This window comes from Bos mutus, chromosome 22 (assembly GCF_027580195.1).
Source record: "Bos mutus isolate GX-2022 chromosome 22, NWIPB_WYAK_1.1, whole genome shotgun sequence".
NCBI classification, from domain to species: Eukaryota; Metazoa; Chordata; class Mammalia; order Artiodactyla; family Bovidae; genus Bos; species Bos mutus.
Genome location: NC_091638.1, coordinates 69,916,541 through 69,942,604, shown reverse-complemented (window position 1 = coordinate 69,942,604; position 26,064 = coordinate 69,916,541). Strand labels below are relative to the sequence as shown.

Genomic DNA, 26,064 nt, shown 5'->3' with positions numbered 1-26,064 from the left:
TTGCATTTATTGCTGAGGAAGGCTTTCTTATCTCTTCTTGCTATTCTTTGGAACTCTGCATTCAGATGCTTATATTTTTCCTTTTCTCCTTTGCTTTTTGCTTCTCTTTTTTTCATAGATATTTGTAAGGTCTCTCAGACAGCCATTTTGCCATTTTGCATTTCTTTTCCATGGGGATGGTCTTGATTCCTGTCTTCTGTACAATGTCATGAACCTCCGTCCATAGTTCATCAGGCACGCTATCTATCAGATCTAGTCCCTTAAATCTATTTCTGACTTTCACTGTATAGTTCTCAAATTGTGTTGTTTTTTTTTGTTGTTGTTGTTCCATACCGACAGGAAGTCATGGGTGGTCATCTGGCACTATTGTTTAAGCAGAAGCAAGCAATATTCAGGCTTCAATTGAAGAAAGTAAGGAAAACCACTAGACCATTAAGCTATGACCTTAATCAAATCCCTTATGATTATACAGTGGAGATGAAAAATAGATTCAGGGGATTGGGTCTGGTAGCCTGAAGAACTATGGATGGAGTGTAACATTGTATGGGAAGTGGTGGCCAAAACCATCCCCAAGAAAAACAAATGTGAGAAGGCAAAGTGGTTGCCTGAGGAGGTCTTGAAAACAGCTGAGAAAAGAAGATAAATGAACAGCAAACAAGAAAGGGAAAGATACACTCAATGAAATGCAGATTTTCAGAGAATAGCAAGGAGAGATAAGAAAGTCCTCATAAGTGAAAAGTGCAAGAATTAAATGAAAATAATAAATTGTAAAGAATATAGATCTCTTCAGGAAAATTGGAGATACCACAGGAATACTTCATCCAAAGATGGGCACAATAAAGGAGAGAAAAGTCAAAGACCTAATAGAAGCAGATGATATTAAGAAGAGGTAACAAGAATGCACAGAAGAACTGTACAAAAAAGATCTTCATGACCAAGATAATCACGATGGTGTGATCACTGACCTAGAGCCAGACATCCTGGAATGTGAAGTCAAGTGGGCCTTAGAAAGCATCACTACAAACAAAGCTAGTGTGGGTGATGGAATTCCAGTTGAGCTCTTTCAAATCCTGAAAGATGATGCTGTGAAAGTGCTGCACCCAATATGCCAGCAAATTTGGAAAAGTCAGCAGTGGCCACAGGACTGGAAAAGGTCAGTTTTTCATTCCAATTCCAATGAAAGGCAATGCCAAAGAATGCTCAAACTACCGCACAATTGCACTCATCTCACATGCTAGTAAAGTAATGCTCAAAATTCTCCAAGCCAGGCTTTAGCAATATGTGAACCGTGAACTTCCTGATGTTCAAGCTGGTTTTAGAAAAGGCAGAGGAACCAGAGATCAAATTGCCAACATCCTCTGGATCATGGGAAAAGCAAGAGAGTTCCAGAAAATCATCTATTTCTGCTTTATTGACTATGCCAAAGCCTTTGACTGTGTGGATCACAATAAACTGTGGAAAATTCTGAAAGAGTTGGGAATACCAGACCACCTGATCTGCCTCTTGAGAAATTTGTATGTGCAGGTCAGGAAGCAACAGTGAGAACTGGACATGGAATAACAGACTGGTTCCAAATAGGAAAAGGAGTATGTCAAGGCTGTATATTGTCATCCTGCTTATTTAACTTATATGCAGAGTACATCATGAGAAACTCTGGACTGGAAGAAACACAAGCTAGAAGCAAGATTGCTGGGAGAAATATCAATACCTCAGATATGCAGAAGACACCACCCTTATGGCATAAAGTGAAGAGGAAATAAAAAGCCTCTTGATGAAAGTGAAAGTGGAGCATGAAAATGTTGGCTTAAAGGTCAATATTCAGAAAATGAAGATCATGGCATCCGGTTCCATCACTTCATGGGAAATAGATGGGGAAACAAGGAAAACAGTGTCAGACTTTTTTTTGGGGGGACGGGTGCTCTAAAATCACTGCAGATGGTGACTGCAGCCATGAAATTAAAAGATGCTTACTCCTTGGAAGGAAAGTTATGACCAACCTAGATAGCATATTCAAAAGCAAAGACATTACTTTGCCAACAAAGGTCCATCTAGTCAAGGCTATGGTTTTTCCTGTGGTCATGTATGGATGTGAGAGTTGGACTGTGAAGTGCTGAAGCTTTTTTTTTTTTTTTTTTTTTGAATTTTTTGAAGAATTGATGCTTTTGAACTGTGGTGTTGGAGAAGACTCTTGCGAGTCCCTTCGACAGCAAGGAGTTCCAACCAGTCCATTCCAAAGGAGATCAGCCCTGGGATTTCTTTGGAAGGAATGATGCTGAAGCTGAAACTCCAGTACTTTGGCCACCTCATGTGAAGGGTTGACTCTTTGGAAAAGACTCTGATGCTGGGAGGGATTGTGGGCAGGAGAAGAAGGGGACGACAGAGGATGAGATGGCTGGATGACATCACTGACTTGATGGACGTGAGTCTGGGTGAAATCTGGGAGTTGGTGATGGACAGGGAGGCCTGGCGTGCTGTGATTCATGGGGTTGCAAAGAGTCAGACATGACTGAGTGACTTAACTGAACTGAACAAGAATGCACAGAAAAACTATACAAAAATGTTCATAATGACCGGGATATAGATGATGTTGGAGTCACTTATGTAAAGCCAGATATCCTAGAGCATAAAGTCAAGTGGGCCTTAGGAAGCATCACTACAAGCAAAGCTAGTGTAGGTGATGGAATTCCAGCTGAGCTGTTTAAAACATCCTAAAAAATGAGGCTGTAACAGTGCTGCATTCAATATGGCAGCAAATTTGGAAAACTCAGCAGTGGCCACAGTGCTGGAAAGGTCAGTTTCATTCCAATCCAAAAGAAAGGCAACTGCAAAGAATGTTCAACCTATCATGCAATTGTGCTCATCTCACTTGCTAGCAAGGTAATGCTCAAAATCCTTCAAGCTAAGCTTCACTGTACATGAACTGAGAACTTCCAGATGTACAAACTGGTTTGAGGAACCAGAGATCAAATTGCCAACATCCATTGGATCATAGAGAAACCAAGCAGATTCCAGAAAAACATCTACATCTGCTTCACTGACTATGCTAAAGCCTTTCACTGTATGGACCACAACAAACTGTGGAAAATTCTTAAGAGAATGGGAGTAGCAGATCACCTTACCTGTCTCCTGAAAGTCTGTATGTAGGTCAAAAAGTGGCAGTTAGAATCAGACACAGAACAACTAAAAGATTTAAAATTGGGAAAGGAGCATGACAAGTGTATACATTGTCACTCTGGTTATTGAACTTGTATGTAGGAAAGATCATTTGATATGCTGGACTGCATAAATCCCAAGATGGAATCAAGATTGCTGGGAGAAATATCAACATCCACAGAATGAAGATGACACCACCCTAATAGCAGAAAGCAAAGAACTAAAGACCAATTGATAAGGAGAGGAGATGCAAAAAGCTGGTTAAAACTCAACATTCAAAAAACTATTCACAAAAAGATACTCAACATTCATGGCATCCAGTCCCACCACTTCATGGCATATAGATGAGGGAGAAGTGGAAACAGTGGCAGATTTTATTTTCTTGGGCTCCAAAATCACTATGGACCTTGACTGCAGCCACAAAATTAAAAGACACTTGCTCCTTGGAAGGAAGAAAGGCTATGAAAAACCTGAACAGTGTATTAAAAAGCAGAGACTCATTTTGCTACAGAGGTCTGTAGTGTCACAGCTATGGTTTTCCAGTAATCATGTACAGATGTGAGATCTGGACCATACAAAAGGGTGAATGCCAAAGAATTGAGCTTTTGAACTGTGGTGCTTGAGAAGATTCTTGAGAGTCCCTTATACAACAAGGAGATCAAACCAGTCAATCTGAAAGGAAATCAACCTCTGACCCCTGCTGTCTCAGCTGAGGCATCTACTGAGGGCCTCCAGGTGGAAAGAATGGATGCTTCCACTGCAAAAGTGCCTAACCATGGCAGCTCCAAGCAAATAGTTTGTAGCTCCACCCCTGGAGGAAGCTCAGAAAGGCTGAAGGCTCTGTGTACCCTGGGTCCATGGATACATGCATTGCATTCTCCCCAGCAGCATTGGAGGCCAAGGAAGGGGCATTCTGGGCCCTGGAGGAGGGGGATGGCTCAGGGATCCACTGGGGCCACCACTTACCAAGTAGGACTGGAAAGGACAGAGCAGGCATATGTGGCAGAGAGCTGGTGACTGGGGTGTGGGAACAAGAGGGAACCAGCTCTGCATGAAGTACCTCACCCAAAATCCCCTGGAGGAGAAGCCCAGTGATAAGATCATCTGAGATGGGATGAAGAGAGTCTATTTCATTACCCCTTATAATTCCTCTGAATGAGGAGGTGGTGGAGTTGGTGGGTCATCACAAACTCTTCCATGGCCTAGACCATCCCCAGTCGCTATCCTTGGGGCTGCCTCTCCCCAGCTTCAGTCATGTAGTTCTGGAGGAAATTGACAATCATGTGTGCTGCTGGGTCAGGGCCAATGACCATGTAAAGCCAATCATAGGACCCCATGGCCCTGCCAGGATGGCTGATCTAGGGCTGTACATGTGAACTGAGGTGGGTCATTCAGAGAACACCCTTGAACTCTGATGGCTCCAAGCTTCTTTCCTTACTAGAAGATGCCTTCAGGATATAAAACCCTAGGGCAGGTAGCTTGGACTCCCTCACTAGGTGTAGAAGCCTTAAGGAAGAAAGTTGTCAGGCTAAGACCATCAAAGAAGAGGGAAGGGAAAAGACTGAGGGAGAGAGAGAGAGAACTGATGACTTCTGATTTCTTGGGTCCAGTCACTGAGATCTTTGTATTTGCTCTGATTCTTGTGTCCTGGATTCCCAGAATCATTTCAATGAGTCTCCCTTTTCCTTGAAGCCAGTTGGAGTAGGGCTCCTCTCAATTTTGATTCAGACTTGGTTCTAGATCCTTCACTCCCAGACACAAACAGAGGCAACCATTTGTTTCAGCACCATTAAGAGTGAAACCCTTTATTCTTTACTGAGAATAGGGTGTGCAGACCACCAAACACAGTTCACCAGCATCCTGGGCAGCAGTGCCCAAGTGTGAGTGAGTGTGTGTTAGGAGCGGCCTTACTGATTCCTGAACCACTCCAAGCATTTACACTGCCTGTGCCAGGCCAATCCTGTCATTTCCTCGATCAAAGACTGAGAAATACAGCCTCAGGAAGACGTCACCCAGGATCCAGGTCTCTGTAGATGGACTCAATCTGTGTGTTCTCTTTAAAGGTGGTATAGCAGTGGCCTCTAGAATCCTGGGGGAGTCAGAGACACACACCAGTCAGCATGAGCCCTTACCAGTGACTCCCCCAATATCCAGACCCAGCACAATTCTTTGTTTTATTTCCCTCTTTTGGTAAGTATCAAGGGGTTTTCTCAGCAGCAGGGGATATGAGAGTTCATCCAAAACCAAAGAGGTCCAAGACATGAGGTTGCCATGAGGAAGGGTGTGGTGGAGGGGAGGAGTGGTAGTTGGGAAACAGAGGAATGAAAAACAACAAAGTCCTACTGTAGAGCATAAGAAACTATATTCAATATTCAGTGATAAATCACATGAAAAAGAATAAAAAAAAATATATTTTTTATGTGTATAACTGAGTCACATTGCTGTGCAGCAGAACTTAATGCAACACTGAAGATTAGCCACACTTCAATATAATTTTTTTAGAAAAGAACAAGTGTGTCCATAGCTCTCCTCACTCCCTGTTTCTTTCCTTCTGACTCTTGCTCCTTGTTTTCTCTGCAGAGAATGCTGGTTCTCCTCCTGCATCCCCACAATCTGTACTTTATTAAAAAACTTTATTTTGTATTGGAGTATAGCTGATTAACAATATTCTGAGTTTCAGGTGGACAGTAAAGGGACTCAACCATATGTATCCAGGTATCCTGGTCCCAAAGACACCCCTCCCATCCAGGCTGTCATATAACTGAGTGGAGTTCCCTGTGCTACACAGCAACTCATTGTTGGTTATCCATCTTAAATAGAGCAGTGCCCACAACACGTTCTTGAAGACTTAACTCAGGAACTCTGAGAAGCCTCCTTCAGCCCACACTCACCCTCTTTGGCCACTCCAGGCTTGGTTGGGTAATGTACTCTTGTTCCCCATCCCCACTGGTCAGTCTGTAGCCCTCATCACCCCTAGTAAGTCCCCAGTGCCCCAGTGCAGATCACCTTGAGATGCCATTTGCATGGAATCCAGTGCAGTTTTGCCTAGAACCAAGCAACCCTCCATATGGCTCAATGAGTTTGTGGTTTTAGAATTCCTGAAATTCCCTCTCTTCCTCAAAGCCTTCTTTGAGCCCATCAGCCTGCTCTGAACTCCCACAGGGAGCTGACATGAAGCCTCCACCCTGTGCTGGGGCTGAGCAGTCACTGTGCACCCTTTATTCACATTAGCATCCAACCTCCCCACAGAGGGTTGGGTACCCCAACTCACAAAGGAGGCACCTGGCCAGAGCAAGGGGAAGATGCAGCCAAGAACTAGGCTGACCATGTAATTTATCATCCAAACCAGGAAAACTTTGAGAAGGGAAGGGAGACTGTTAACTTATGCTGGGACATCACACTGGGACTGTCCCCAGCCATTCTCCTTGTAACATGGCCTATTTCAGGGACTGCTAGTGCTGAATTTCATGTTCATGCACCTCTAAGGGTTCAGATTGAATTGAAGCTCTTTGAGGACTGAGGACCTTAGTGTTCCCCTCTCCTGACTCCCACCATGCCATATGGTGTGGCATCTCCACATTTATTTCAGGAAGATCAGTGTCCCACACGGCCCTTTACTCTCAAGTGATTGGTTTTGTGGGAGGCACTGGCCCAGCCACAGGGCTCAGCAGCATCTGCAATGGTGTGACATGGCCTCCAGAGGGCGCCCTCCTCCCAGCAGCAGCCCAAGGGTTCCTGCAAGCTCCAGTTTGAGAACCAACCCTCAGTATTGTCCCCTCACCTTGAGGATGTAGGCTCGAGCTGGCACTGGGTAGTTGATGCCGTTGATGGTGAAGATAATAGAGGGCAGGGTATTGACCGCAGAACATGAAACGTAGTGCTGTTAGAGAGAGAGGGTGAGAGGTTGGCCCTGGAGATCCTTGTTGTGTGTGGAGACTGGGAGTGACCCTGGGGCATGACCCTTCACCTTGGAACCTGGTGGCTTGGCCCCGATGAGCTTCTGCATGTTATCGACCAGTGTTTTTGGGCCTTCGATGAATGCTGTCCCGGTGTCAACAAAGGCCTTGCAGCCTCCAGAACAAGCAATAACCTTTCTTTCAATGGAGATGCTGAGAGACAAAGGAAGAAAGTGGGCATCAAGGTCACTCTGAGTCTCCCCAGAGTTGTCCCCTTCCCGACTGTCTCCTAAACAGCCCTTCATCTCTTGCCCTCTTTTCCTTTGCTCTCGACACAGCACCTTTCTTGACATCCTTGAATGCAGTACTTGAATACACCAGGATCTTTTGTACCTTGACACAAGCTGGTCTTCCTTCCTAGAAGACTCCTCCACTTTGACTAGCAAATTTCTTCTCATCTTCCAGATTCCAGCTTAATTGTATTGTTTTGGGAAGTCTTTCCCCTGGTGTTTATCAGTCTCCTGTCTTAGTCACTCTCTGTAGACCCTTCCTCATGTCTCTGCTGCTGCTGCTGCTGCTAACTCACTTCAGTCATGTCCGACTCTGTGTGACCTCATAGAGGGCAGCCCACCAGGCTCTGCCATCCCTGGGATTTTCCAGGCAAGAGTACTGGAGTGAGTTGCCATTGCCTTCTCCTCCTCATGTCTAGCATGTACCAAAGTCACAATTCACTATGTGGGTGAGTCACTTCATGTACATCTGCCTTCTTAGATGTGAGGGTGAGTTTTATTCTCCTTGCCTCCCTAAAGTGCCTGGCACACAGTGGATGCCCAATGCTTGTCTGTTCAATGAGTGAATGAAGACTGAGAAAACAATAAGAAACATCCAGAGAGCTGTATCTGGTGGGGAACAAATAATGGGTCACACACAGAGTGAAGATGGAGATTTGCAGGGGCAGCAGATTCTCATAGTAGGGGGAGAGAGGGGCTCCTCTGGGAGAGGGTGTCTCCCAGCACTGCTCCTACAACCAGCTCAGACCCTGAGACCCTGGCCAGGAAATACATGACTAGCCCACAGAAACTCCAAAGGACAGGTCAGCTTTTGTCTGAGGGTATCACACAGAATCCTATCAATTATGCCTCTTGTCCTCAGGTCACTCCTGGATCCCACCTTCCTGATTCTCTGTTATAGCCCCTGTCCCACTGTGTGCCCAAGAACTTGGGGTGTGTTTTTTTATTAGTTGCTTTCACGTCTTAAGACTGCAGCCAACCTCTCTCCACTGCTGGGTAGCTGCTCCCTAAGAAGACCAGTTTTCCCCATTTTCTCAGGACTGTCCCTGTTTTTAAAATGACATTTATCTGTACTGAGAACTTCCTATGTCCTAGGTAGCCCTGGACAGTTGGTCATCTTATCATAACTCTGTTCAGGCTGGAGAAATTCTCCCTGATCCTCTGTTCACCACACTGTAGAGTCCTCTAACCATGCTCCCCACCTCAAAGGGCAGTGGGTGCAGCCCTCTCCCAGCTGCACAGACCTCTCTGGACCCTTTTAGGACCCTGGTCAGAGCCTTGCTCAGAAGGCCTGGGGATTATGAACCCATGGGTTGTTTGTGTATCTATGTGCTTGTGTGTTTGTTTGTATGTGTGTTTGTATGTGTCTCTGTGTGTGCTTGTGTGTCTCTGACTAGCTATGCATGTTTTTATGTGTCTCTGTGTATGTTTATATGTGTCTGCTTGTGTGTTTCCATGTGTCTGTGTGTCTGTCTGTGTCATTGTGGGTGGTGTATATGTCTGTGTGACTGTGTGTCTGAGAATGCATTTGTGTGTGTCTGCCTGTGTCCATGTACAGTAGTGGGAGCATCACTTGGGCTGACCCTCAGAGGGAGAGGCTTACCTGGTCCATGTGTACAATCCAGTCACCTGCTTGGATCAATGGTACCCAGTTGAGCTCTCCCCTTGTAGTAGTGGTGGTCCACCCCACCAAACATCACCACACTGCCCTCCTGCTTGTCTCTGTAGAGAAGAGAGGGGGGGATCCTTGGAGGACAGTAACAACAGCACTGTCTGAGAGCTGTGCTTGTCCACCCATCAAGGCCCTAATAAGGTCCCCATGTACAGATGCAGAAATCGAGTCTAGGAGAGATTGAGATCCAGACTGAGGTCTGTTACTGGCTAATGAGTGGCACAGAGGAGGTTAGAAGCTGAATCACTTGGCTGGGCTCCACCCACTATGTCTTCTGAAGATGCCCTGGACCTCCAGTGACCTGAGTGCTCAGACACCCTCAGAGGACAGGGTGCTGAAGTGTTTTGGCTTTCCCCTTGTCCACCTTGTCATTTTTCAGGAAAATCAAGGCCTGGGAGTTCTAAGGGTGTGGGTTCAGGTCACCCAGAGTTGGCTCCACTGGCCTGTGACCTCTACTGTCCAAAGGGCCCCACACTCAGAAGGGACCCCACCTCTGCTCTCCCTGTCTTGAAATGCCTAATATTTCTTGAACAAGGGGTCCCACACTTTTGTGTCCCACACTTTCATTTCTCACTGGCTCCTACAAATTGGGTAGCTGGTCCTGGGCTCCCAGTGAAATGCTAATGAGGAAGGAAAGATATCCACCATCCTTCTCCTTCCTTCCTTATCAAATTCATAAGCAAATCCTAATGCCTTTTCCTTCAACTTGTTTCCTGTTGCCTTCCATTAGCCTTCCTCCTCACTCACCCCCCCTAGACCAAGTTACTGGTCTTGAGCCCAGGAGTAGGGTTGTGTTCCAATAAAATTTTATTTATAAAAGCCAGGGTGAAGCCAGGTAGGGCCCTGGGTCCATAGTTATCCTGGGTTAGATTATCTCTCAGGATACTTCTTTATCAAGTGTTCTATAATTTTTGTGCAACTGAAAGCATCTTACAGCTAATTTGGAGAAAGGGATTGTCCATCTCAGACTTACTTGCTCAAGTAGAAGGCAAAAACAGGCTCAGAAATGGCACCTTGATTCTTCAGCTTGTCAAAGATGGGGATGGCTCCAGAGAAGGATATGTTGGGGTAGTTCAAGCCCAAGATGCCATCAAAAGGTATACCCTCAAACCCATATTCCTCCATGCTTAGACCAAATGGCTGGTCAGTACTTACAAGGTCCCCAATCTGTGGGAGAGAAGAGTGTTCCCACTTACAGATATGTGAAGTGGGGCTAGGACTGGGCTGGGGTGCATTGCCATTAGATCCTCAGAGAAGAATTGAGGCTGGGCTCTGTCTTTGGTGGCCCCACAGATGGTTAGACCAAGCTGGGAGGGGAATTTGGGTTCCATTTGAGAGAGGCTGTGAATTTTAAAACATCTGCCCCTCTGAAAAACACCACCTGAGTGAGTCAAATTGGCCTTGTGGCTTCTGTACAGGTGGGGCAACCAAGAGTCAGGCCAGGTCCCATTGGTGCCACCTTATGGACAAAATGAGAGAGCAAGATAGCCTTCTCTTTGGCATCACTGTGACCTAATGACAGGAATGGACTGCATTCTCTGTAATGTACTGTGGATTCTGCATCTGTCCAGGAAGACAGAAGCCAAAAACACAATCTTGCTTGCAGGGTTCTATGAAATTACTGCCTGGGGAATTCACTTTTGGGGATATGTGTATATTTCTGTGAGTGTGTATGAGAGAGAAAGAGAGAGAGGGAACTACTCAAGTATTTTGGGGGAGGCAGGCCATAGGTTTATTAGACTCTCAAGGGTCCTCTAGAGTGAGAACTCATTTATCAGGCCCCTTGACTTCTCAGGCCCCCAGTTTCCCACTCTGGATACCTGAAGCCCTTGACTGCCCCCAGGGTCCCCAGATCAGTTTTATCCTGTCCCCAAACACCCCACAGCAACTTCAGTCCTGAAAAGCCAGCCTAACTCCACCTTTTACCACATGTGTGCCCTCAGCAAGGCCCTTGCTGTCTGCACCTCAGTTTCCTCATATGTCTCATGAGCTAATCAGAGTAACTGCTGTGTGGGGTTGTTGCAGGATTAAACCAGTTATCACCTGAAAGTGCCTGGAACAGTCTGTGAATATAAAAGTGGGTGCTTTTTTCCCCTTTCTTCTTGCTCCCAGCAAAATGAACCTTGAACTGCTCATGGGCAGAGGAGCTGCAAGTCCACACCTCAACCACTCTCTGGGTTAGCTAATTTGTTTGCTTGTGTGTCACCATGGGCACTGCCTCCCCAGAGACATGATCCTGTGGATAAGATGGCCAATATCTATGGGAGTTAGGCTAGGAAGGGTCCTGCCAGATGGTCCTGCATCTGTTTTGCAAGCAGTGGTCACTCCATAGCCAGTCCTGACTCAGCATTTGTTACACTGTTACCCAAACTGTGTCATGAGCAACAACTCCTTTCATTCTCCCAGATCCATAGGTGATGCTGAAGGTCTTATTGGTAGGCCGGAAGGTGGAAGACTGAAGATGTCTGAACCTAACGTGTTTAGCTGCAGACACAAGAGATGAGTGTCATCAGGTGCCAAGGGTGGAAACAGGGGGCAGGGCAAGTGAAGGATGGTCTGGGTAGGGGGTGTCTGTACTCACAACAGGCTGGACTGGTGCAAAAGTCGGAGGGCACCCACAAGTCAGATGAGCCTGTGTCAAAGACAACCTGGAATTCCTGAGGGGGTGTTCCAATGGTGATGTTACCCACAGTAGACCAACTACAGGGAGAAGGAGGGAGTGGGTTAGTGCAGAACTGGCTACCCTCTATTCCCACACTGATGCCTCCCTCTGGGTGTCACATATCTCTTGAGATCACTTTCTAACCACTGTGCAGCTCACAGACTTTGGTCACAGAGGTATCTGCATTTGATATATTTTTCCTGTGCTACATTGTATGCAGGATATTGACTCTATGACCAGGCGTTGAAGTGGTACCTCCTGCATGGGAAGCCCAGAGGCATAACCACTGGGCCTCCAGGACCACTGGACACCCAGGGAAGTCCTGGTGCCTTCATTTGAGAAGCTCTGTAGTCTCTTCAAACCCAGCCTTAGCACCCCCTTCTCCAGGAGGTCCTTCTTGATCAACCCCAGCCACTCCCTCCAAACTCAGACCACATCCAATCAACACCACACAGGTGACCCTTTCATTTGACATGTATTTACTCTTTGCCTATCTCTCAGGCTGGCATGGGCATTCTTGAAGACAAAATAAGCCCTTTTCTAATCTAAAAACAGTAACCACAGTGATTGATTCTTATGGCCATACATGGAATACAGGTTCAGTAACTTTTTACTGCTGTGGTTCTTGCATCTGTGGAAACTGAATTCCTCTGCCTGGGGATTCACAATTGCTTTGCAGTTGGTTCTACCTTTTGATCAGTGATGGTTCACTCTTCATCTGTAACTGAGTGGCTCACTTAGTTCAGAAGGAACAATCACCCTCAAACTAATGACACATCTTTGACACAGAAATGGATATTTACCTGCCACCTGGTAATTGCCAGGCCCAGTCACAAAGACCAACAGTTGAGGATGAGAGTGCCTTCTCCTCTGGTTGGGGTCCCTGTTTTCCAGTGTCTCTGCCTCCTGCAGGAACCCCAACCCCAACATCCCACCTGGCACCTCCAGATGAGCCCCAGTGCTAGGCTAGAGCACCAGGGGGCGCTGTGGAGCACCATCCTCCCAAAATACTCACATCCCTGATGTTTCTCAGTGGGTGAATAGTTAGATTTGAGCCACGAAAAGAAATCTGGGACAGTCTGTAAGCATGTTCCTTCAAGAAATTGTTCAGCATGTTTTTTCCACTGAGGGTTTTTCTCATGGTCTTCACTCTCCTTAGAGGTATTCTTTCACCGAGCATTTGACAAAGAAAACAAAGAAGATGCTACAATTAGCTGTCAGTGTTAAGGTATAACTGTCATTGTAATGGCCCTGTGTATTTTCTAATCATTTTTATGAGGCACATTATTATCAGAATTTTATGCATATACCATGGCAAAGACATAGATTTGAATACAGGTTCTGTTCTGCAATCTTGGGTAAGCCATATGACCATGTGGTGTCTCAGTCTCCCCTTCGGTAAAATGGTGGAATGTAACAATACAAACCCTCCAAATAGAATATCTTGGGGATAAGTGAAGTGATGGATATAAGGTACCTGATAAATAGGAAGTCTCAACAATGACAGCCATTAGCATTGCTGTTGCCATCCCACTCATTCCTTCTCATAGAACCTCAAGGAAGGAGGTAGAAGGGGGACTCTTATCCTCTTTTACAAGGGAGCAATTTGAAATGCAAGAGGTTTCTGAGTTGGCTGTGGTCACACTGCTTGTCAGATATAAAACAGTGTATATAAAACAGTGTATCTTTCTCCAAGTTGAAAGAGAAGAGAGAGTTGAAAGAAGAATCCAAGATATAGGGAACAAGTAAGGGAAATTCAGAGGCTTGAGAAGGAAGGAAGAGTCAAATGAAAAATTAAAAGAAAACAACACAAAGAGAAATACACTCCCAGTGACTTCCAAAGAGATGGAGAGATAAATGACAGTGATACAGAGATGCAGACATAGGCATATACACACTGAAGTAGACAGGGAAAAAAGAGGACATGTTGAATAAAATGTAGAAAAGTGCTATTCCACAGGACCACATCGACATCTGCATAGACTGTGCACTGAACAGTTGCAAGGAGTTGCATTTTCAATAGGTCATGACATGACTGGACCCCAAGATTTGTGCAACCCAAATCTACACCAAGACCTTGGGATCCACAGTTCCTATAGCAAGTTACTTATCAATAAGTAAGAGTTGAACTTTAAGACTCTTAGGGAAATATTCCATTCCCTTCTAAACCTGATGGGTGGAAGAATAATCAGATGAAAAGAAAAATCTGAGAAAGGAATATGATGTGACTTACAGTCCCCATACTTACTTGACTATGCACTCTGAGAAGGCCACCAGCCCGAGGAGCACAAGCCACTTCATGCTTCTTTCCTGGCTCCAAGTACTCAGGGAAGTTTGGGTTCTTAGCATGTAGTGGTGACCAGGAGCCCCTAGTTATATATGCTCTGACCTACCCTAGTTTTCCCCTTTAGGCCACTAAAAGATCTGAAAAAAAAAAACACAAAGTCTTGATAAAATCTTTACCTTCATCAGTGTCCTTGGTGAGTGGCCTTTGAAGCTTCTCAGAATACAGAGAATTGAACTGTAATCTCTTCCTTGAAGCTTTGGCTGGAAAATCAAACTGATCTGCATGGACATCTAAGAAGACAGAGAACCTTGCCTACTTGGAGAAAAAACTGCTAAGAACATCATGAAAATGGATACTAGGGGCCATGCTCGACATTTGTGGTTTCATGTCATCTTCCTAGCCACTTCATGAGATATGCATTGCTGTCTTTCATTGAGAGGAGATTGCTAGGAGGATAAGTTGTCAAATGGCAAAGTGAAGACTTCAGGGACAGCCCAGGGACATACAACTGGCTTTAGGTAGTGGGTCTAATGGCAGACATCAGGGGCACCTATGATGCCAGTCTGCATCAAAGATTTAGGGCAGAGCAGTACTTCAATTGCATGGTTTCAGTATTGGAAGAAATGTCATATGCATCCACAAGATATTTTATATCATCCAACAACTGTACAAGGAAGAACTGTGTGCTAGGTTCTGGGTTAAAGGCTTCAAAGTCAAAGTTGATCAAGACAAAAGTAGTCTTTATCTTAAGAGAGCTAGAAGTCTAGTTCTCACAAACTCATGGCCCCAGGAGGCAGGAGATATGATACTAGGACTAGGTGGCCATGTTGGAATCTGGGCAGCACAGGCCTTACCACTGGGAGCAGCCTTTCCTCCACTTCACCCATGCTGGAAAGCAGGCCAGTTGGCCATGTTTTCAAGAGAATCAGAAGTTTGGATATTTATGTACAATCTACTGATTTTAATGTTAGCAACTAATTTTTTTTCCTGAAAAAAAAAAAAAGTGGGGGAAAAAATCTCCACAGTGATGTGCTGGAATCAGCCTTCAGTCTCTGCAGTTTTTTGTTTCTGGCCTAGAGTTGGGAGTGCAGTGGGGACAGAGAGGAATTTAATTCATGTTGGTTGATTTTAAAAGAGACTGAATGCATACTAAACATGCTGACTCATTGGAAAAGACCCTGATATTAGGAAAGATTGAAGGCAGGAGGAGAAGTGGAAGACAGAGGATGAGATGGTTGGATAGCATCACCAAGTCGATGGACATGAGCTTGAGCAAGCTCTGGGAGTTGGTGATGGATAGGGAAGCCTGGCATGCTGCAGTCTATGGCATTGCAAAGAGATGGACACAACTGAAGGACTGAACTGAACTGAACAAATTGAGAACAAAGACTAATAAATCTAATTGCATCAGGTTGTTGACTAGCTACCTATAACAACACATTACTTAAGTGGCTTTAAAATTCAGACTTATGACTCTACATTCAGAGTGGAATATCTTCTAAGGAAAAACAAAGGTAAACATCAGGCACCCAGAGGACATCAGCAGTCCATTGTCTTCGAAAGGAGGTAGGAAAAAATATAAAAGACCAAAAAGAGACAAAAGAGGTAGGGACAGAGCTCCATCCCTGGAAGGGAGTCTTAAAAAGAGAGAAGTTTCCAAACACCAGGAAACACTCTCACTGCCGAGTCCGTGGCAAGCCTTGGATGCACAGAGGGCAACATAACAGGGAGGAAAAATAAATAAATAATTAAAACCCACAAGTTATGAGTCCAATGGTAACTCCCCCAGTGGAGAAGCAGCACAGATGCCTGCACCCGCCACTAGCAAGCAGGGACTGGGCAGGGAGGCACAGGCTGCATTGCTTAGAGTAAGGACAGGGCCTGAATGCCCGAGGGCAATCTGAGCAAACTAACTTAGGCTAGCAAACCAGACTGCGGGATAGCTACCACGCTCAAAGCCCTAACCTAAGACTCCACCAGGCCCACACACAGAACAAAGGACTGAACAGAACTAGCCCAGCTGCAGACCATCCCCTCCAGTGACAGGCAGCCAGAGCTGGAAGGGGCCAATCGCAGCCCCAGAAAGGCATTATCTACCAAACTGCAAACAGGCTTCTTTGCTAACTAAGACTTCTTGGGGTTCTGGACGGTCAACATCTGCCTGAGAAGGTGCACCGGTTGTACACCCAGAAAATTGAGCTGCAGGGACAGGGGAGGTGATAAGTCACGGTGACTGCATTCAACAAACACCTCATCACCTGAGCTGCTCTCGACCTGGGAAGGGCACAAAATGCAGTCCCAACTGAGTCTGTGCCTCTGAGAACTACCCGAGTGCCTGAACCTGAGTGGCTTAGACCTGGGAGGTGCATGCAGCCCAGGGCTGGCCTCAAATGGTTGGCGGAGCATTCTACAGCCTGAGCAGTGTGGGAATGGAGGGCACATGTGCCATGAGCAGGGGCAGGCCCAGTGTGGCTGAGGCACTGCAAACACATGCCAGTGTTATTTGTTTGCAGCATCCCTCCCTCCCCACAGCGCGACTGAACAAGTGAGCCTAAAAAAAGTGTCCACCACCTCCCCCCTTGTGTCAGGGTGGAAATCAGACACTGAAGAGACCAGCAAACAGAAGAAGCTATAACAGAAGGAACCACCTTGGAAGTGACAGGTGCAATAGATTAAAATCCTGTAGTTAGTACCGACTACATAGGAAGGGGCCTATAGATCTTGAGAAATATAAGCCGGACCAAGGAACTATCCAAAAATGAACTGACCCCACACTGTCCACAACAACAGCAGAGAAAGTCCTAGATATATTTTTACTATTTTTTTGATCATTTTCATTTTTTTTTTTTTTTTTCTAAAATTTTAAGTCCTCTATTATTCCTTTAATTTTCATTTTATATTTAACTATTTATATTTTTAAAAAAAGACCTATATTTTTTAAAGCAAACATACACATATATATATATACATATTTATAATTTTTGTGAATTTGTCTTGTTTTATTTTTTTTTTTCTTCTTCTTCTTTTCTTTATTATTGTATTTTTGAAAATCCAACCTCTAGTCTAGAGTTTTAATCCTTTGCTTTTTGGTATTTGTTATCAATTTTGTACCTTTGAGAACCCAATCTTCAGTCCCCATTTTTACTTGGGACTAGATTACTGGCTTGACTGCTCTCTCTCCCTTTGAACTCTCCTTTTTCTCCACCAGGCCTCCTCTGTCTCTCCTCTCTCCCCCTTCTCTTGTCTACTCAACTCTGTCAATCAGCAGAGTGTTCCGGACGGTGGAGAACACTTAGGGAACTGATTACTAGCTGGATCTTTCTCTCTCCTTTTGATTCCCCACCTTTTATCCTCCTGGCCACCTCTGTTTCTCCTTCCTCTCTCTTCTCTTCTCTGTATAACTCCGTGAACATCTCTGAGCAGTCCAGACTGTGGAGTGCACATAAGGAAGTGATTACTGGCTAGCTTGCTCTCTCCTCTTTTGATTCCACCTCATCTCATTCGGGTCACCTCTAAATCCCTCCTCCCCTCCTTTTTTCTTTTTTTTTTCTTTTTTTTTTTGTTTCTGTGAACCTCTCTGGGTGAACCCTCTGGGTGTCCCTCACTGTGGAGAAACTTTTCATCTTTAACATAGATGTTTTATCAATGGTGCTGTATAGAAGGAGAAGTCTTGAGACTACTGTAAAATAAGACTGAAAACCAGAAGCAGGAGGCTTAAGTCCAAATCCTGAGAACACCAGAGAATTCCTGACTCTAGGGAACACTAATCGACAGGAACTCATCAATCACCTCCATACCTACACTGAAACCAAGCACCACCCAAGGGCCAACAAGTTCCAGAGCAAGACATACCACACAAATTCTCCAGCAACACAGGAACACAGCCCTGAGCTTCAATATACAGGCTGCCCAAAGTTACTCCAAAACCATTGACATCTCATAACTCATTACTGGACACTTCATTGCACTCCAGAGAGAAGAAATCCAGCTCCACCCCCCAGAACACCGAAACAAGCTTCCCTAACCAAGAAACCTTGACAAGCCACCTGTACAACCCCACCCACAGTGAGGAAATTCCACAATAAAGAGAACTCCACAAACTGCAAGAATACAGAAAGGCCACCCTAAACTCAGCAATATAAACAAGATGAAGAGACAGAGGAATACCCCCCAGGTAAAGGAACAGGATAAATGTCCATCAAACCAAACAAAAGAGGAAGAGATGGGGAATCTACCTGATAAAGAATTCTGAATAATGATAGTGAAAATGATCCAAAATCTTGAAATCAAAATGGAATCACAGATAAATAGCCTGGAGACAAGGACTGAGAAGATGCAAGAAAGGTTTAACAAGGACCTAGAAGAAATAAAAAAGAGTCAATATATAATAAATAATAGAATAAATGTGATCAAAAACTCTCTGGAGGCAAGAAATAGTAGAATAATGGAGGCAGAAGATAGGATTAGTGAAGTAGAAGATAGAATGGTAGAAATAAATGAATCAGGGAGGAAAAAAGAAAATAGAATTAAAAGAAATGAGGACAATCTCAGAGACCTTCAGGAGAATATTAAATGCTCCAACATTCAAAGCATAGGTGTCCCAGAAGAAGAAGATAAAAAGAAAGACCATGAGAAAATACTTGAGGAGATAATAGTTGAAAACTTCCCTAAAATGGGGAAGGAAATAATCACTCAAGTCCAAGAAACCCAGAGAGTCCCAAACAGGATAAACCCAAGGTGAAACACCCCAAAACACATATTAATCAATTTAAGAAATATCAAACACAAAGAACAAATATTAAAAGCAGCAAAGGAAAAACAACAAATAACACACAAGGGGATTCCCAAAGGATAACAGCTGATCTTTCAATAGAAAGTCCTCAGACCAGGAGGGAATGGCAAGACAAACTTAAAGGGATGAAAGAAAATAACCTACAGCCCAGATTACTGTACCCAGCAGGGATCTCATTCAAATATGAAGGAGAAATCAAAAGCTTTACAGACAAGCAAAAGCTGAGAGAATTCAGAACCACCAAACCAGCTCTCCAACAAATGCTAAAGGATATTATCTAGACAGGAAACACAAAAAGGGTGTATAAACTCAAACCCAAAACAATAAAGTAAATGGCAACGGGATTGTATTTATCAATAATTACCTTAAACGTAAATGGGTTGAATGCCCCAACCAAAAGACAAAGACTGGCTGAATGGATACAAAAACAAGACCCCTATATATATTGTCTACAAGAGACTCGCCTCGAAACAAGAGACACATTCAGATTGAAACTGAAGGGCTGGAAAAAGATATTCTATGCAAATAGAGACCAAAAGAAAACAGTAGTAGCAATCCTCGTATCAGATAAAATAGACGATAAAACAAAGGCTGTGAAAAGAGCCAAAGAAGGACACTACATAATGATCAAAGGATCAATCCAAGAAGAAGATATACCAATTATAAATATATATGCACCCAACATAGGAGCACCACAAAATGTAAGACAAATGCTAACAAGTATGAAAGGGGAAATTAACAATAACACAATAGTGGGAGACTTTAATACGCCACTCACACCTATGGATAGATCAACTAAACAGAAAATTAACAAGGAAATACAAACTTTAAATGATACAATAGACCAGTTAGATCTAATTGATATCTATAGGACATTTCACCCCAAAACACTGAATTTCACTTTTTCTCAAGCACACACGGAACCTTCTCCAGGTTAGATCACATCCTGGGCCATAAATCTAGCCTTGGTAAATTAAAAAAAAATGAAATTACTCCAAGAATCTTTTCTGACCACAATGCAGTAAGATTAGATCTCAATTACAAGAGAAAAAATATTAAAAATTCCAACATATGGAGGCTGAACAACACGCTGCTGAATAACCAACAAATCACAGAAGAAATCAAAAAACAAATCAACATATGCATAAAAACAAATGAAAAAACAACAACCCAAAACCTGTGGGACACTGAAATCAGTGCTAAGGGGAAAGTTCATAGCAATGCAGGAATACCTCAAGAAACAAGAAAAAAAGCAAACAAATAACCTAACTCTAAACCTAAAGCAACTAGAAAAGGAAGAAATGAAGAACCCCAGGGTGAGTATAAGGAAAGAAATCCTAAAAATTAGGGCAGAAATAAATGTAAAAGAAACAAAAGAGACCATAGCAAAAATCAACAAAGCCAAAAGCTGGTTCTTTGAAAGGATAAATGAAATTGACAAACCATTAGCCAGACTCATTAAGAAACAAAAGGAGAAAAAATCAAATCAATAAAATTAGAAATGAAAATGGAGAGATTGCAACAGACAACACAGAAATACAAAGGATCATAAGAGACTACTATCAGTAATTATATGCCAATAAAATGGACAACTTGGAAGAAATGGACAAATTCTTAAACAAGTACAACTTTCCAAAACTGAACCAGAAAGAAATAGAAAATCTTAACAGACCAATCACAAGCACAGAAATTGAAACTGTAATCAGAAATCTTCCAGCAAAAAAAAAAAAGCCTATGTCCAGACAGCTTCACAGCTGAATTCTACCAAAAATTTAGAAAAGAGCTAACACCTATCCTACTCTAAACTCTTCCAGAAAATTGCAGAGGAAGGTACACCTCCACTCTAATTCTATGAGGCCACCATCACCCTAATACCAAAAGCCTGACAAAGATGACACAAAAAAAGAAAACTACAGACCAATATCACTGATGAACATACATGCAAAAATCTTTAACAAAATTCTAGCAATCAGAATCCAACAACACATTAAAAAGATCATACACCATGACCAAGTGGGCTTTACTCTTGGGATGCAAGAATTCTTCAATATCCACAAATCAATCAATGTAAAACACCACATTAAAAAATTGAAAAATAAAAGTCATATGATTATCTCAATAGATGCAGAGAAAGACTTTGACAATATTCAACATTCATTTATGATATAAACTCTCCAGAAAACAGGAAGAGAAGGAACATACCTCAACATAATAAGAGCTATACATGACAAACCCACAGCAAACATTACCATCAATGGTGAAAAATTGAAAGCATTTCCCCTAAGGTCAGGAACAAGATAAGGGTGCCCACTTTCACCATTACTATTCAACATAGTTTTGGAAGTTTTGGCTACAGCAATCAGAGCATAAAAGGAAATAAAAGGAATCCAAATTGGAAAAGAAGAAGTATGGTGTTAGAAAGTGTTCTAGTTTTTGACCAGATTTCCCAGCACCACTTGTTAAAGAGATTGTCTTTAATCCATTGTATATTCTTGCCTCCTTTGTCAAAGATAAGGTGTCCATAGGTGTGTGGATTTATCTCTGGGCTTTCTATTTTGTTCCATTGATCAATATTTCTGTCTTTGTTCCAGTACCATACTGTCTTGATAACTGTGGCTTTGTAGTAGAGCCTGAAGTCAGGTAAGTTCCATTCTTCTTTCTCAAGATCCTTTGGCTACTGAGGTTTTTTGTATTTCCATACAAATTGTGAAATTATTTGTTCTAGCTCTGTGAAGAATACTGTTGGTAGCTCGATAGGGATTGCATTGAATCTATAAATTGCTTTGGGTAGTATACTCATTTTCACTATATTGATTCTTCCAATTCATGAACATGGTATATTTCTCCATCTATTAGTGTCCTCTTTGATTTCTTTCACCGTGTTATATAGTTTTCTATATATAGGTCTTTAGGTTCTTTAGGTAGATATATTCCTAAGTATTTTATTCTTTCCGTTGCAATGGTGAATGGAATTGTTTCCTTAATTTCTCTTTCTGTTTTCTTATTATTAGTGTATAGGAATGCAAGGGATTTCTGTGTGTTGATTTTATATCCTGCAACTTTACTATAGTCATTGATTAGCTTTAGTAATTTTCTGGTGGAGTCTTTAGGGTTTTCTATGTAGAGGATCATGTCATCTGCAAATAGTGAGAGTTTTACTTCTTCTTTTCCAATTTGGATTCCTTTTCTTTTTCTGCTCTGATTTCTATGGCCAAAACCTCCAAAACTATGTTGACTAGTAATGGTGAAAGTGGGCACCCTTGTCTTGTTCCTGACTTTAGAGGAAATGCTTTCAATTTTTCACCATCGAGGATAATGTTTGCTGTGGGTTTGTCATATATAGCTTACTGGAAATAGAACTGCCTTATGATCCAGCAATCCCACTGCTGGGCATACACACTGAGGAAACCAGAAGGGAAAGAGACATGCGTACCCCAATGTTCATCGCAGCACTGTTTACCATAACCAGGACATGGAAGCAACCTAGATGTCCATCAGCAGATGAATGGATAAGAAAGCTGTGGTACATATACACAATGGAGTATTACTCAGCCATTAAAAAGAATACATTTGAATCAGTTCTAATGAGGTGGATGAAACTGGAGCCTATTATACAGAGTGAAGTAAGCCAGAAGGAAAAACACCAATACAGTATACTAATGCATATATTTGGAATTTAGAAAGATGGTAACAATAACCCGGTGTACGAGACAGCAAAAGAGACACTGGTGTATAAAACAGTCTTATGGACTCTGTGGGAGGGGAAGAGGGTGGGAAGATTTGGGAGAATGGCATTGAAACATGTAAAATATCATGTATGAAACGAGATGCCAGTCCAGGTTCGATGCACGCGATACTGGATGCTTGGGGCTAGTGCACTGGGACGACCCAGAGGGATGGTATGGGGAGGGAGGAGGGTTCAGGATGGGGAACACATGTATACCTGTGGAGGATTCATTTTGATATGTGGCAAAACTAATACAATTATGTAAAGTTTAAAAATAAAATAAAGTTTAAAAAATAAATAAATAAAATAAAAAAAAGAAGAAGTAAAACTCTCACCATTTTCAGATGACATGATCCTCTACAGAGAAAATCCTAAAGACTCCACCAGAAAATTACTAGAGCTAATCAATGAATATAGTAAAATTGCAGGATATAAAATCAACACACAGAAATCCCTTGCATTCCTATACACTAATAATGAGAAAATAGAAAGAGAAATCGAGGAAACAATTCCATTCACCATTGGAATGAAAAGAATAAAATACTTAGGAGTATATCTACCTAAAGAAACTAAAGACATATATAGAAAACTATATAACACGGTGAAAGAAATCAAAGAGGACACTAATAGATGGAGAAATATACTGGGTTCATGGATCTGAAAAATCAATATAGTGAAAATGAATATACCACCCAAACCAATCTATAGATTCAATGCAATCCCTATCAAACTACCAATGGTATTTATCACAGAGCTAGAACAAATAATTTCACAATTTGTATGGAAATACAAAAAAACCTCGAATAGCCAAAGCAATCTTGAGAAAGAAGAATGGAACTGGAGGAATCACCAGCCTGACTAAAGGCCCTACTTCAAAGCCACAGTCATCAAGAGAGTATGGTACTGGCACAAAGACAGAAAATATAGATCAATGGAACAAAATAGAAAGGCCAGAGATAAATCCACACACCTATGGACACCTTATCTTTGACAAAGGAGGCAGAATATACAATGGAGAAAAGACAATCTCTTTAACAAGTGGTCTTGGAAAAACTGGTCAACCACTTGTAAAAGATTGAGACTAGAACACTTTCTAACACCATACACAAAAATAAACTCAAAATGGATTAAAGATCTAAATGTAAGACCAGAAACTATAAAACTCCTAGAGGAGAACATAGGCAAAACACTCTCAGACATAAATCACAGACAGGATCATCTATGAGTTTCCCAGTATACTGGAAATAAAAGCAAAAATAAACAAATGGGACCTAATTAAAATTAAAAGCTTCTGCACAACAAAGGAAACTATAAGCAAGGTGAAAAGAGAGCATTCAGAATGGGAGAAAATAATAGCAAATGAAGGAACTGACAAACAACTAATCTCAAAAACACATGCAACACATGCAGCTCAATTCCAGAAAAATAAATGACCAAATCAAAACATGGGCCAAAGAAATAAATAGACATTTCTCCAAAGAAGAATACAGATGGCTAACAAACACATGAAAAAAAAAAAAAAACATCACTCATTATCAGAGAAATGCAAATCAAAACCACAATGAGGTACCATTTCACACCAGTCAGATTGGCTCTGATCCAAAAGTCTACAAGCAATAAATGCTAGAGAGGGTGTGGAGAAAAGGGAATCCTCTTACACTGTTGGTGGGAATGCAAACTAGTACAGCCACTCAGGAGAACAGTGTGGAGATTCTTTAAAAAAAACTGGAAATAGAACTGCCTTATGACCCTGAAATCCCACTGCTGGGCATACACACCGAGGAAACCAGAATTGAAAGAGACACGTGTACCCCAGTGTTCATCACAGCACTGTATATAATAGCCAGGACATGGAAGCAACCTAGATGTCCATCAGCAGATGAATGGATAAGAAAGCTGTGGTACATATACACAATGGAGTATTACTCAGCCATTAAAAAAATACATTTGAAACAGTTCTAATGAGGTGGATGAAACTGGAGCCTGTTATACAGAGTGAAGTAAGCCAGAAAGAAAAACACCAATACAGTATACTAACACATATATATGGAATTTAGAAAGATGGTAATGATAACCCTGTATGCGAGACAGCAAAAGAGACACAGATGTTTAGAACAATCTTTTGGACTCTTTGGGAGAGGGAGAGGGTGTGATGATTTGGGAGAATGGCATTGAAACATGTATAATATCATATAAGAACTAATCACCAGTCCAGGTTTGATTCAGGATACAGGATGCTTGGGGCTGGTGCACTGGGATGACCCAGAGGGATGGTACAGGGAGGGATGTGGGAGGGGTTTAGGATGGGGAACACGTGTACACCCGTGGTGGATTCATGTTGATGTATGGCAAAACAAATACAATATTGTAAAGTAATTAGCCTCCAATTAAAATAAATAAATTTAAATTAAAAAAGAAAACAAGGAAAGAAATCTGAAACTATATTCAACAACTTCAGTTCAGTTCAGTTGCTCAGTCGTGTCCAACTCTTTGTGAGCCCATGAACAGCAGCACACAAGGCCTCCTTGTCCATCACCAACTCCCAAAGTCCACACATACTCAGGTCCATTGAGTTGGTGATGCCATCCAACCATCTCATCCTCTGTCATCCCCTTCTCCTCCTGCCCTCCATCTTTCCCAACATCAGGGTCTTTTCAAATGAGTCAGCTCTTTGCAACAGGTGGCCAAAGCATTGGAGTTTCAGCTTCAGCATCAGTCCTTTCAGTGAACATTCAGGACTGATTTCCTTTAGGATGGACTGGTTGGATCTCCTTGTAGTCCAAGGGACACTCAAGAGTCTTCTCCAACACCACAGTTCAAAAGCATCAATTCTTTGGGGCTCAGCTTTCTTTATAGTCCAACTCTCACATCCATCCATGACCACTGGAAAAACCATAGCCTTGACTACATGGACCTTTGTTGACATAGTAATGTCTCTGCTTTTCAATATGCTGTCTAGATTGGTGTCAACTTTCCTTTCAAGATGTAAGCGTTTTTTAATTTCATGGCTGCAATCACCATCTGCAGTGATTTTGGAGCCCAGAAAAATGAAATCAACCACTGTCTTCACTGTTTACCCATCTATTGGCCATGAAGTGATGGGACCGGATGCCATGATCTTAGTTTTCTAAATGTTGAGCTTTAAGCCAACTTTTTCACTCTCCTCTTTCACCTTCATCAAGAGGTTCTTTATTCTTCTTCACTTTATGCAATAGGGTGGTGTCATCTGCATATCTGAGGCTATGGATATTTCTCCCAGCAATCTTGATTCCAGCCTGTGCTTCCTCCAGCCCAGTGTTTTCATGATGAACTCTGCATATAAGTTAAATAAGCAGGGTGAAAATATACAGTCTTGACATACTCCTTTCCTATTTGGAACCAGTCTGTTGTTCCATGTCCAGTTCTAACTGTTGATTCCTGACCTGCTTACAGGTTTCTCAAGAGGCAAGTCAGGTGGTCTGGTATTCCCATCTCTTTAAGAATTTTCCACATTTTATTGTGATCCACACAGTCAAAGGCTTTGGCATAGTCACTAAAGCAGAACTAGGTGTTTTTCTGGAATTTCTTGCTTTTTTGATAATCCAT

At 42.6% G+C, this 26,064-nt stretch overlaps 1 non-coding gene across 1 annotated transcript; it reads right to left on the bottom strand.

The window, feature by feature from the left end:
- Window positions 1-5,088: 5,088 nt before the first annotated feature.
- LOC102277726 (pregnancy-associated glycoprotein 1) lies at window positions 5,089-13,974 on the bottom strand. The gene is made up of 9 exons (XR_011461931.1): window positions 13,922-13,974; window positions 12,689-12,839; window positions 11,593-11,711; window positions 11,377-11,495; window positions 9,985-10,178; window positions 8,945-9,061; window positions 7,121-7,263; window positions 6,935-7,033; window positions 5,089-5,242 (listed from the first exon to the last, which is right to left on the bottom strand). It is a non-coding gene; the product is annotated as a pregnancy-associated glycoprotein 1 (transcript).
- Between the last annotated feature and the right edge of the window lie 12,090 nt (window positions 13,975-26,064).